Source organism: Gopherus flavomarginatus, chromosome 3, assembly GCF_025201925.1.
Source record: "Gopherus flavomarginatus isolate rGopFla2 chromosome 3, rGopFla2.mat.asm, whole genome shotgun sequence".
Lineage (NCBI taxonomy): Eukaryota > Metazoa > Chordata > Testudines > Testudinidae > Gopherus > Gopherus flavomarginatus.
In genome coordinates, this window is record NC_066619.1 from 8,995,374 (window position 1) to 9,008,858 (window position 13,485).

Sequence of the window (13,485 nt, forward strand, 5' to 3'; positions counted from 1 at the left end):
GTATATTCATTTATATAAAGGACCCTTTTACACCATTCTGGGTGCATTATATATAAATGTAATGTACGTTGAATTTAGACCCTTAATACTTCCAGAGTGGTGTAGATGCCTTAATATAAATGAAAACAATCAGACTAAGGGAGTGATTATTAATTACGTTATATCTCAACCATGCCATCTTTGGAGCTATTAATATGTTGCATATGAGTTTAGATGCTGGAATAAAATCCACATCAACTAAGTACGGTATAGAGCAATCATGCTTTGGTATCTATAACAGAAGGGAACATTGTTAAATATTTCTCCACAGATTTTTTTTTCGACTCCACTCTTTTGCAATACCTTCTTAGAATCTTACAATGGGCATTTCTTTCTCATTATAACTTTGTTAGTGGTTACAATAAGAGACTTCATGTCATGAGTCTTGGTTTCCATTCTGGACTGTGCAACTGAATCGCTGTGTGATCTATTAATCAGTTCACCTCTAGTCCTAACTTTACCCCCTGCAAAGTGGTCAAGATAACACTTTGCTTACCTACCTCAAAAAGAAGTCAGACCTGATTCTGCTAATACCTGCAGCTGTGTTAATAATTTTACTCCAGTAAAATCAATGGGGATACACTGAGATGAAACTGAATACAAGTGAGATTAACTCAAACTCTGAGGGAACTAAAAGTGTTTGTAAGTTGTGTTGAAATCTACAGAGTAAAGTTGATGTCTAAGTGCAAAATATTCCAAAGTGCATGTTTTATGCTGCATAATCTTGAGTGTCATGTATTGGCACTTTATCTATTTACATTTATAGAGAAATATAGAGCTCTCTCAAAAAAGTTTGAAAGAGAGACCCAAAGAGAAGAGTAGGTGCCTGTGAGGCTATGCAGGACCAATTAGAAGAGGCAAAAGAAGAATTTCTATAGACATCCTTTTTCCCAGCTTGCCTTTTGGTAGCCTACATCTGCCAAGTATCCTTTTGCACTACATGTCCCATGATGCCTTTCTGCAGAGATCAGGTAATGCGGCACTGGAGATCCATTTTTAAGTGCCTGTATGTCCCCTATGCTAACCTTAAAAGAAATAAAGAAAAAGCATTTGGGTGGAGGGACTGCAGGGGATGCTGTCCCCTTAATCCCCACCATTTCTGTTCAGCTAACCTTGACATCTGAAACGCACACAAATCAGGGAATGGAAAGAAGTTAAGTTCTCCTTGCAACTGTAACTCCTATATTCCACCTACTGTATTATGTGTTCATAATACACTCTCTGCATAAGATCAATGAGGGGAAGACTGGGTGAAAACAACGGGACATGATTGAAGGGGACTTGCATGCCTAGGGCTAGATGATCTATCTGTTATGGCCCGAGAGTAAGGCCGTGGACAGGTCCACCACCCCAGGAACAGACCTGGAGGGAACTGTGACTTAGGAACAGATCCTCAAAGATATTCAGGTACCTAAGTCCCCCTGAAATCAGTAGGCGTTAGTGTCAGGAGTAAGGACCCACAGCCAGCCTGGGGCCAATCATCACATCTGGCCAACAGCACTCCAAGGTGCTGTTTGCTTGGAGTGTTTGCTCATGGCACTTATCGTCCCTGAGTCTGCCTCTCTTCACTCCAGGTAATCTGACTCTGAATTCACCTCCAATTCCTGACTTCTGCCTTCAGCTCTGACCCTTGACCTGATATCTGGCCTCTAACTCTGGCTCTGACCCTTGAGTCTGATTTCTGGCTGCTGACTCCTGTTCTCACCTCTAGGCATGACTTCCACCACCCCAGTCTTTGCACCTAAATACCTTTGAGGATCTGGGCCTCAGTTTTTGTTTGTGTCCAAGAAGGGATTGACTCTGGTGTTGATCTAAACCAGTAGCTGATTACTTCTTGTATGTCAGCACAGCTGGGTGGGCCAGCAAAATTGTGGGGCAGAGCTGTGGCTGTGACCCATGATGTGGGTAGCCTAGGTATGGGAGTAACGGGGTCGGTTTGCATTGCCTTACTGCCATGTATGTTGTTGTTGTAAAGGCACTTGTTGATCCTGCTCTGAACTGTAGTTTGTTGCTCCAAAAAATATGTTGACTTGTCTTAGTCTGTGTGTGTGAGGGGTCTCTGTGAGTGATTGGTTTTGCATCGATGTATATGTATCTGTCCATCTACACACATTTATATCTTCTGCACAAGTGGCTGCCCTGAGAATTCCCCCCATTTTCTATACATCTAGAAAAACAGTGGAAGAGAGGGAGGATTTTCCTTTTGAGGAAAAAATGGCTAGAATGGTCCTCTCTCTCCCTGATGGTGCACTGAGCATCCTTATCTCACTCCAAATATCATTGGAATTCTTGACCCGCAGCAGTCTCTCCTGTTCATATTTATGTCTGGACACATTGTTCAGAGCAGAAGTTAGGCGTCTTCAATTTAAAAAACTCAGAACCATGATAGTGATTGCCAAATTCAGGCAAGAACGAGACTGTGACTGGGGGACAGGAGAAGGAGGAAAAAGGTAGGAGGGAAAGGAAAGAAATGTGATTTATTTTAAAACTTAATTTAATAACGTGTGCTAAAGATGTTGAAAAATGCATTTAGCTCTGAACCTCCAGGACTATGTATTGTGAAGTAGCATCTTGCTGTAATGGGGTTTCTGCTCCACCAGCTGCAATAATTATTTTCCTTGATTTGCCTTGGCCATTTGGTATAATGATTCTTATGTGTATGTGATTTGATTTCCACTTCTTTGTGTATTTTTCAAAACAGAAAAGGAAGTCATTGTTGGTTGCTTTATTTACTTATGGTTTTCTGTTTTTGTTTTTGTTTTTGTTTTGACAAACAAGTGTCATTCACTGGTCAGCATGTGTGTCTTACAGGTACCGTGATCCACAGGGAGTAGGAGTCTGGCTCTTTAGCTCATTCCGTATTTGTGCTTTTAGCTCTGGAGGTCCCCGTTGGTGTTTTCCAAGAGAGTGGCTGTCGCATAAAGATTCTTTGACCCTCCTGTATGTATGGGTAAATTCACGATTCCCTCCATAATCAGCCAGCCTTTCCCACTTACTGGTCCAATCCTGCATGATGCTGATTTAAGTGGGAATATAATGGGGTAGCTCAGCAACTAACAGGATTATAAGATATCCCCATCTATATCTATATAACTTAATGTCTATATGCACCATATATACTATAGAGATTGAGTAAAAACATCCATGTGCTCTACATCACCAAGAGAACACTATTGTTGTTGTTACATCTGGGGAACCATTCTAGGATCAGGGCTTCATTGTTCCAAGTACTGTAAAGACAAAGCACAAAAGAACACTGCCCCAGAGAGAGTATAATCTGTGTGACCTACAGGATGCAATAGGTGGATGAAACCAATAGATGGGTTCAGCAAGGCTGGGGGATGAGAGAATGACATCACAATAGAACTATTAGTAAGTAGAAGAGCAGAGACTGTAGTTTGACCCTTGCCCAAAAGTAAAGGGATTTATTTTTGGTTTCCAATTTAAGTGGCACTCTTGATGTACCATCTGTCTCCTTTTCTCACTGCTGCCCCTGTGGCTTTTTCCACTGTGCTACCCATGTATGAAATGCCCATCCCCTCTGCCTGCATTCCTTGACACACACACCCTCCTTCTTTCCCTTCATTTGAACCTCTCCTAGCGTGTCTACACTGCAGCTAGGAGCATGCTTCCCAGCACAGGGAGACGGGGGTGCATTATCTCCTCTTGAGCTAGTGCACTAAAAATAAGAGCATGATCATGGTGACATGAGCAGAAGCTCTGGTTAGCTGCCCTACTACAATCATGGTCGACACCCTTTCCCCTGCACTCCCGGGATATGTACTCGGGTAGCTAGCCTATACTGCCATGACCACACTGCTCTTTTTAGTCTGCTAGCTCCAGCAGAGCATGCTCCTGGCTGCAGTGTAGATGTACTCTCAAAGGCTCACCCATTACTCCCATGATGCTCCCAAGAAGCGCACCACAAGATGCTTCCCATCTTCTTTGGTCCTATCCGGGGGCAGTGCACGTATGAAGACTGCCAGCTTGCCAGTGCATCAGGGATTGAACAGGGGACCCCAAGATCTAAAAGCATCAGCTGCTACAGCTTGAGCTAAAAAGCCAACTCTGTATACTTGGGTACTGTAACAACTCATATCTTCTGGTTTTTTCCTTATGTTTTATTAAAGATTGCAAACATGCTTAATGGTGTGTTTGCCATGGTACTAAAGATGCTGAGATGTGTCTACCAAGCCTTGAACCTTGTTTAACACTGTGTAATGTTGAACAGTGACTGGGTTACGTTAACCAGATTATCCCATATAGTTCATCTAAATTACTACAATACCCTTCTAGGTAAACTGTGATTGCTCCTTATCTCACTGATTCAAATCATCTGTCACCTCACGCTTCACTCGTTCTCTCCCGCGTTCTACTTAGATTGAAAGCTCCTTGGAGTCAGGAAGATGTTTCTTGTTAAGTATAGTGTTCAGCACAATGGGGCCCTAGCCACTACACTGGAGGCAGAACCTAAAATGGCAGCTGATGCAGACACACAGCAGGACAAGGAGAAGGCAGAGATAGAAAAAATAATGCAGAACATTCCATACAGTGCTGTGTGTCTTGCTACCCTTCCTCCGTCGAGCACAGGCGCACCAGAGCGGCCCCAGTTTGGCCTTTACTCTTTCAGAAGCACTTTGAAGATAAAGCACTTTTTATAAATCTTCAGTATTATTGTTGAAATTAATTGATCCGGTGAGTATTCAATGTGGCTGCCTGCTAGCTTGGATTGAGTTATACTGCAGGATACACAATGTTGTGCTGGAGTAATATTGTATGACGGACTCTCGCCCAGGAGTTCTCCCAGAAATGAGATGCGCCTTTGAGGCTATCTCAGTGAGCAAAGATTTCAATACACAAATTAGAATGAGGAGTGTTTAGGGGCGTAATTTAGGGACTTCATAAACACCAGTGTCTAAATCTTGATAGAAATTGATTCTGGGTTCTATTCAGCTGCCAGCGATTTAATAGGAGGTTCACTGCTGGCTCCAATGCGAGGAGAAGGAAGACTGAGGCCTGAAGCCCTGCTTCTCTACTCACTTAGATTAGTTTCATGCTGATGTAACTATGGGAGAGTCACTCTCGATTTGTCCTAGTGTTAGTGAAATTTGTGCCCAGAGTTGGCTATGATAAGTCATGTTTTAAAGGCCAACCTTGCTTTTGCACGTGCACATCCCTCCATCCCCCCACTTGCATGGACCAAGGTTGTGCTCTCCATGTGCACAATAAAGAGCTCAAGCTGGAAATGTGGGCTGATGGGCTCAGAGTGAAATATTCCTGGTATTTCTCTCCCCATCCTGCCCCCCAACCAGGCAGTGTCTACAATTAGGTTATGAAAGGTAATAGAATTGATACATTTAGACTTCTGCAAGGCATTTGACTTGGTACTACAGGCTATGTTGATCAGAAAAACTGGAACAATATGAAATAAAAATCACACACATTAAACAGATTAAAAACTAGCTAATTGACAGGTCTCTCAATGAGGCTGTAAACAGGGAATCATCATCAAAGCAGTCTGTTTCCAGTGGGGTGCCAAAGGAATTAATTTTTGTCCTCAGGCTAGTTAACATTTTTATCAATGCCCTGGAAGAGAACATTAAAATCACCACTGATAGAGTCTGCAGATGACAAAAACTGGGGGAATGATAAATAATGAAGAGGACTGGTTACTGATTCAGAGAGAGCTAGATCTCTTGGTAAACAGAGTGCAAGCAAACAATAGACATTTTAATATGGCTAAATGTTCACATATTCATCTAGGAACAAAGAACACAGACCACACTTATTGGAGGGAGATTCTGTCCTGAGAAGCAGTGACTCTGAAAAGGGTTTGGGGAGTGTGGGGCACAATTGGCTGAACACAAGTTCCCAATGTGACTGTGGGCAAAAGAGCAAATGTGATCCTGAGATGCATAAACAGAGGACCTTGATTAGGAAGAAGGAGGTTATTTTCCCTCTTTATTTGGCACTGCTGTGACTGCTATTGGAATACTCCATCCTGTTCTGGTGTCTACAATTCAAGAAGGATGTTGATAAATTTTAGAGGGATCAGAGAAGAGCCCATGAGAGTGATTAAAAGATTAGAAAACATGCCTTATTAGTGATAGTTCGAGCTCCTTGGGTCTATTTAGCTTAACTAGGAGGATGTTAAGGGGTGACTTGATTACAGTCTGTAAGTATCTACATGGGGAACAAATATTTAATAATTATTATTTAATAATATTTAATAAAGCGCTCTTCAGTCTAGCAGAGAAAGATATAACACTATCCAAACATCCTGAAGCTAAACAAATTCAGACTGTAAATAAGGTGTACATTTATGATACTGAGGGTAAGTATCCATTAGAACAATTTACCAAGAGTTGTGACAGAGTCTCCATCACCGACAGTTGTTAAATCAAGACTGGATGGGAAAACCCCTCCCGTCAACATAGCAATATTTACAGCATGGGTTAAACACACTTTAGTCATAATTGCAGTATATACTCATAATTTTTAATACCCACCATCTACATATGTCAGGCAAGATTATTAATGAACAGTGAGTTACTAGTTTTCAAATGATACCTCACAAAGCATATTTTGTACAAAAATTACCACAAAGGTTTTGAGGGTATGAATACAGTGGCATTTAGGGCCCCCCCCAAACACACACAAGGCTGCAGGAGTTTTAGTAGTAACTCACTGACCCAGAAGAAGCAGGTCAGAACCGTCTTCCCTACACAGGGCATCTACCACCATATTTTCTTTCCCTTTTCCTTGCAAATCAATACACACAGTAACAGAAGACATGTCGAACACCTGTAACCCACACAGCTTCTGGGTGTGGTGCTCTGTCCGCTCTAGTGGCACCGAGACCACTTAGAGATTAATGAGTCTGCTTCAGCTTTAGCTAAGGGCCATGTGGCTTTTAGCTCATACAGTAGAGACTCATACTCTAAGCTCCAGAGATCGCAGGTTTGATCCTGATAAGTGGGGTCTGTTGGTGTTATGCATAGAAATACGTGTACTGCATGGGGGCCAGATTCATCTCTAATGCAACCTCCCAGAAGTCACTTTAAGAGAAGAATTTGACTTTCTCTCTCATGAGACCCCACACAAATACATTCTTCCCAGCTACTGGGGAACAGACCGTCCCACATCTGCCTAGTGTGGCATATTTTTGCACCTAAGGGTATGTCTACAGCATATCTGGGAGATAACCTTCCAGCCCCAGTCCAGACTTGCACTCCTGTGCTAAAAATGGTTGTGTAGCTGGTATTTTGATGTTGTGGCTTGGGCTGGGGCTCAGATTCTCAAGTCCACTCCACTAGGCTTGAGAGCTAATCTCCTGCCTGTGCCACACCATCTACACAGCTATTTTTAATGTGCTAGAAAGAGTCCTGCTTGCACACATCTGTGACCATGAGCAGGAAGGCTCACTCCCATATGCAGTGTAGACATACCCTCATGCATTGACTATATATTGGACTGGATGAACCAAGGGTCTCACAGAGGATGGCAATTGTTATGTTCTTGTCTGTGATAGTCTTTATTTTTAAATGAGTCTTGATAAAAATCTTACTTTGCTACAATTTTGCTGCACAGTCACTTATTTTTACTTTTTGAGATTTAAGGTTTTTCATTGTCTTATGGATCTAAACCACATAAAGAAAAATATATTGTGGATCAGTGGCAATCATTTTGTCATTGCTGAAGATATTATTATCTGAATGGCATTTATGGAAGAGAATATGTGATCCATATATTCATAAGATTTATTTAAATTGCCTTGACATTCTTACCAATATATCACACTTAGCTTTTCTATGTTAAAGACATGTTTCTAGAAAACAGGATTCATATATCTGTGCGTTTCCTCATATCTCTTGTTTAGTTAGTTTATTATGGCTTGTTAATTCATATATTCTAAGGCCAGAAGGGAACACGGTGATAATCTAGTCTGACCTCCTGTATAACACAGGCCAGAAAACTTCCCTGAAATAATTCCTGTTTGAACTAGACCACCCTGTTTAGAAGAAAAAACAAGTCCAATCTTGTTTTAAAAATTGCCAGCAACAGAGAATCCACCACCACACTTTGTAAATCATTGCAAAGGTTAATTGCCCTCTGGGGCGTGTGCACCAGGGGAGCAAGCAGAGGCCCCTCCCTCTCCCCTCCCAATGAACACAGAACTCCTTCGGGGATGGGGTGGGAAGAGCAAGCTTCTCCAGCCCTGGGGCCATTGGGGGAGATCCAGCTCCTTCAGCTGCCAGGGGAGAGCGAGCTCCACCTGCCACAGGGGAGAGGCAGGGGAAACCATCTCTGCTGGGCCTGGTGGGGAGAACCAGCTCCTCCAGCCACGGGCAGGGGTGGGGAGAGGGGAAAGCCAGTTCCGCTGGCCACGGGGGGGGGGGGGAGAAGGGGAAAGCCAGTTCCTCTGGCTACAGGGAGCACAGAAAGTGCCCCTCCAATAGTGGCCAAATCTTTATTCCTGTGCATGCCCCTGTTACCCTCACTGTTACGTATGTACCTTATTTTTCAGTCTGAGGCCAGGTCTACACTATATACCTACATGGTATAACTGTGTTTCTCAGGGGTTTGAAAAATCCACAGTTATACCAAATTAACCCCTGCTGTAGATATTGCTATGTTGATGGGATGGCTTCTCCAGTCGACATAGCTACCACCTCTGGCGGAGGTCGACTAATCACACCGATGAGAGATGCTCTCCTGTAGGCATAGTTGCCTCTTCACTGAAGCACTGCGGCTGCACAGCTGCTCCACTGCAGTGTTAAATGTAGACCTGTCCTGAATTTGTCTAGCTTCGACTTCCAGCCTTTGGATCTTGTTGTTCTTTTTACTGGTAGATTAAAGCCCATTATCAAATATCCATGCCCCTTGTAAGTACTTATTAACTGTGATCAAGTCACCTGTCATCTATTTAGCTCAACAAAGAGAAGGTTAGACTTAAGGAGCTCAATCACTAGAAGGCATGGCTTCCAGTCCTTTAAGCATCCTCACAACTCTTCTCTGAATCCTGCACACCGTTTTGTAGTATCAAACCACAGGGATTTTAATGTAGTTATATTTACAGTGAGCAGGGGCGGCTCCAGATATTTCGCTGCCACAAGCACGGTGGCATGCCGCGGGGGGCGCTCTGCTGATCACCAGTCCTGCGGCTCCGGTGGACCCTCAGCAAGCACGCCTGCAGGAGGTCCACCAGAGCCCTGAGACTGGTGACTGGCAGAGCGCCCCCCGCGGCATGCTGCCCCAAGCACGTGCTTGGCGTGCTGGGGCCTGGAGCCACCCCGACAGTGATCCTCCTTTTGGTTACTTAGAAACCCTTCAGGAACAAGGCTGAAGTCATGTACCGGGATTCCTCATGGGATTTTGGTGCCTAACTTCATTTTTAGGCAGCTAAATAGCCTTGTAAAGCTGGCCTTAAATGCATTAAAAAAAAAATCCCTGTCTCTCTTTCTCTCTCACACACACACCCCCTAAATATGTCAATCATTCTTTTTGTTTTCAAAAAAGTACAATTTGGGGGAGATTCAAATGTATCTACGTACCTTTTTAAATTATGTAATTTATCATCGCTCTAAAAGTCAACATTTGATTAGGAGTTTATTTTCAGCTGATTATGATCACTAGTATGATGGCATGACGAATGCAGCTAATGCGATCTAAGGACGCATAAACAGGGGAACCTCAAGTAGGAGTAGAGAGGTTATTTTACCTCTGTATTTGGCAAATGGTGAACCCGTTGCTGGAATACTGTGTCTGGTTCTGGTGCCCACAATGCAAGAAGGATGTTGGTAAATTTGGAGTGGTTCAGAAAGGAGTCCCAGCAATGATTCAGGATTAGAAATCATGCCTGATAGTGAAAGACTCAAAGAGCTCAAGAGAAAGGTAAAATACACTCCAGTGGCTGGAAGCTGAAGCTGAACAAATAAGATGTAACATTTTAACAGCGGGATTCATTAACTCGGGAACAATTGACCAAATATTGTGGTAGATTCTCCATCACTCACAATTTTGAAATCAAGATTGGGTCTTTTTTCTTTTAAAAAATATCTGGTCTAAGAATTATTTGGGGAGAAGATCTATGGCCTGTGTTAGACAAGAGGTCATAGAATCATAGAATATCAGGGTTGGAAGGGACCTCAGGAGGTCATCTAGTCCAACTTAAAGCAGGACCAATTCCTAACTAAATCATCCCAGCCAAGGCTTTGTCAAGCACAACCTTAAAAACCTCTAAGGAAGGACATTCTACCACCTCCCTAGGTAACCCATGGTGCAGAAAGGTTGCAAAAGAAGGTGCCACTTTTATCTTGTCTTTTCTGAGCATGGCCATACATTGTAATTCAAATAATAAATACTGTGATAACATCATGTAAAGGCACGAATAGTACAACAAGATAGCACAGAGCTATGGCAATGTTATGATTAAACGTTTAAATGAAAATATCAAAGAAAAAATAAATGCAGATTTCTAGTAAGTACTTATTTTTATTACACTCACATGTCTACACTTCATGATGCTCCAAAGTCCCATAGAAAGATGTAGCTCTTCTGAATAGGATGGGAAGAACACAGCTTATTAAGCATTCACATTAATTCACTCCACCACCTCATCCTTTCGTCATAGCCAGTTCCAATTTATTCAGAAGCTGCTTGCATTTTGGATGAGTTATCCTATCACAATCTGAAGCATGCTTCCTTACCGACACCCTCCCTTGGGGGCTATGTGACCATTTTGTTTAATTTAATTTAGGAGAAAATTGAATGGACTCTTTAAGTTCTCTCCCTGGGCAGAATATGCTTCACAAATGAAGTAGTCCAGAAAAAAAAAAAAAAAAAGAGAGAGACCTTGCAAGTCATACATCCTGTCAGGAAGCTCATTTGCATATTTCCTCTTCTATTCAGTTGGCACTCAATATGGAGCTTTATATTTATCCTGAAACCAAGTATCTCTCAATAAACATCTGGGGCATCTAGAGCCCTCTAAAAAAGTCCTTTCTGAGTTCACCTCCCCCACTCCCACTTTTCCATTTGCATATTAATCAATAAAACTGGAAATAAGGCCATATGTCTCACAGGATTTGAAACGGGTTTTGGAGTGACATCTTAAATCCCTACCAATGCCACCATCCTGCAAGCTGCTCTTTTGACATGAGCTGCTGAGTCTTTTGGGAGCTTCACTGAAAGTGAATGGGGCTCAGTGTGGCCAGCGCCATGCCAGAGCATTCTGTCAGAGGAGAGGAGCCAAAATCAGTAACCAGTAACCACCCCGTTGCTCTTGGAGAGCCTGTCTGAAATGAGTCTTCACACGCTTCTCGAAGAAAGGGTATCTGTGCCACAAAAAGCAGTCTCACCTCAACTGGCCTTGTTCCACCGCTTTCTTGGCAGTTTCAGCAGACAAGTCAAGATCTGAATGTGCATAGAAACTAAATGACCCACTCACTTTTTGAGCTGGTTCCTCAATGGCCAAGTTGGCACCTGGGCAGGAAACAGTCAACAAGAAGCTTGAACTGTTGCTGCCTGTACTGTACTTGTTCTGTGGCAAATTGAGAGCACTCAGTTGCCAGCATCAAATTCATTAACATTCTTTTTCACAATATCAACCTGAATGAACGAAAGTACATCTAAATTGGGTGGGGAGCCTATGGTCTGAGGGCCGGATCTGGCCTGTTGCATAATTTCGTCTGGCCCATGGCAAGTATTTCTAAAAATATAGACTTGTGACAATAGTCTATGAGGGGTGGGAGACAGAGGAGGGGACAAGGGGGGAGGTGAGCTGCAGGCAGTGGCTGTAACAGAAATGCTGGGGTAAGGCAGACCCTCCAGCCTCTCTAGTGCATTATGACCTCACAACGGTTGGTGCTGGAGCCAGGAAGTGCATGCCTTGTCCTTGGCCCTAGTGTGCGTCTAGTACTCTAGTGCGAAGCAGCCAGGAGTGTCCCCGAGCTGTGCTCATGTGCCCATGGTGATGCTCAGGTTGCAAGGGTTGTGTGAAAAACTATGTGCCTTAATTTGCAACCTCAGCCATCACACTAAAAAAGCAGGTGAGTTGAATGTTTTATATTTCTCTCTCTCAAAAAAAAAAAACAACTCTCACCCCAAATTAAGCTTTTTACTTGCATGTGTCCCACGACTGATTTTTTTTTCCTGTAGGTCCATGGCCCATAATAGAGAAAAAGGTTTCCCACTCTGATCTAAAAGTATCTAGTCCTTTTGATACGTAGCCTCTACTCTATCTTCCTCCCATGCCCCATGACTCCCCTTACTTTGGCAACCTCTTAGCTGAATTTCAGCCAGCTCCACTCCCAGGAGTTTGCCTATGTTTTTTTTCTGCCTTGGCTGATCCAAAGTGTGGAAGACCGAGGTTGCCCTAATCCGGGATACACTGCCAATACGCTGACAGGCTGTCATGCACGAGAGTCATTTATTATCATGGGGAGGGTGTATCTGGAGGTAGTTTATTTACAACACTTTAAAAAGAAGTGTTAGATATTATATTCATAATTTTTTCTCAGAAGAATAACATCTTGTGGGGCAGGGAGGAGTATCATTTCAGGTTTCCTTGTCCTATGTGTCATCTTCTTAAAATGGTGGGTTTGGCTAGGTGTCTCCAGTTACAATCCAATGCAAAGTGACAACTTCAACCAGACATGGTGTAAATTCTAAAATAATGTGGTCCATCAATAGAATTCCTTTACAAAGATATACGTATTTTCCAAAATTGCAATTACCCCCCCTAAAATAAATATATAATATAAATTAAATTGGAATATAAAAATCGCCATACGGGGTCAGACCAATGGTCCATCTAGCCCTGTATTCTATGTTCTGACAATAGCCAATGTCAGGTGCTTCAGAGAGAATGATCCATCCTCTGTTGTCCACTCTCAGCTTCTGTCAGTCAAAGGTATAGGGACACTCAGAGCATGGGGATGCTTTCCTGATCACCTTCCCTAATAGCCATTGATGGACCTATCCTCAATTAACTTATCTAGTTCTTTTTTTTAACCCAGTTATAATTTTGGCCTTCACAACTTCCCCTGGCCACAGGTTGCCTGTGTGTTGTGTGAAAAAGTACTTTTAACTGGGAAAATATCATTAGAACTTTTAGGAATTTTTCTTCTTTCCTTTGGTTAAAGTTTTGTCATTTGAAATGAAAATTGTGCACATCTAAAGTGTTGTAGCTGGATATAGTGAAACAAACCCTCTCTTTGATAACAGGGACTGAGACCATTAATGGCTTTAGAGATCATCTTGAATTTCAATCAGAAGCCATTAGATAACTCTAATGACTTGCAAGATTGGGTGCTCCTAATAAATCATCCAATTTAAGAGGTGAACTGTTGCATTCTGAAAGGAATGAAGCTTCTGAGCAGAGCTGATTTAAAAAAAAAATATCAAAATTAACAATGTCTCATTGAAACTTTGAATTTCAATAGG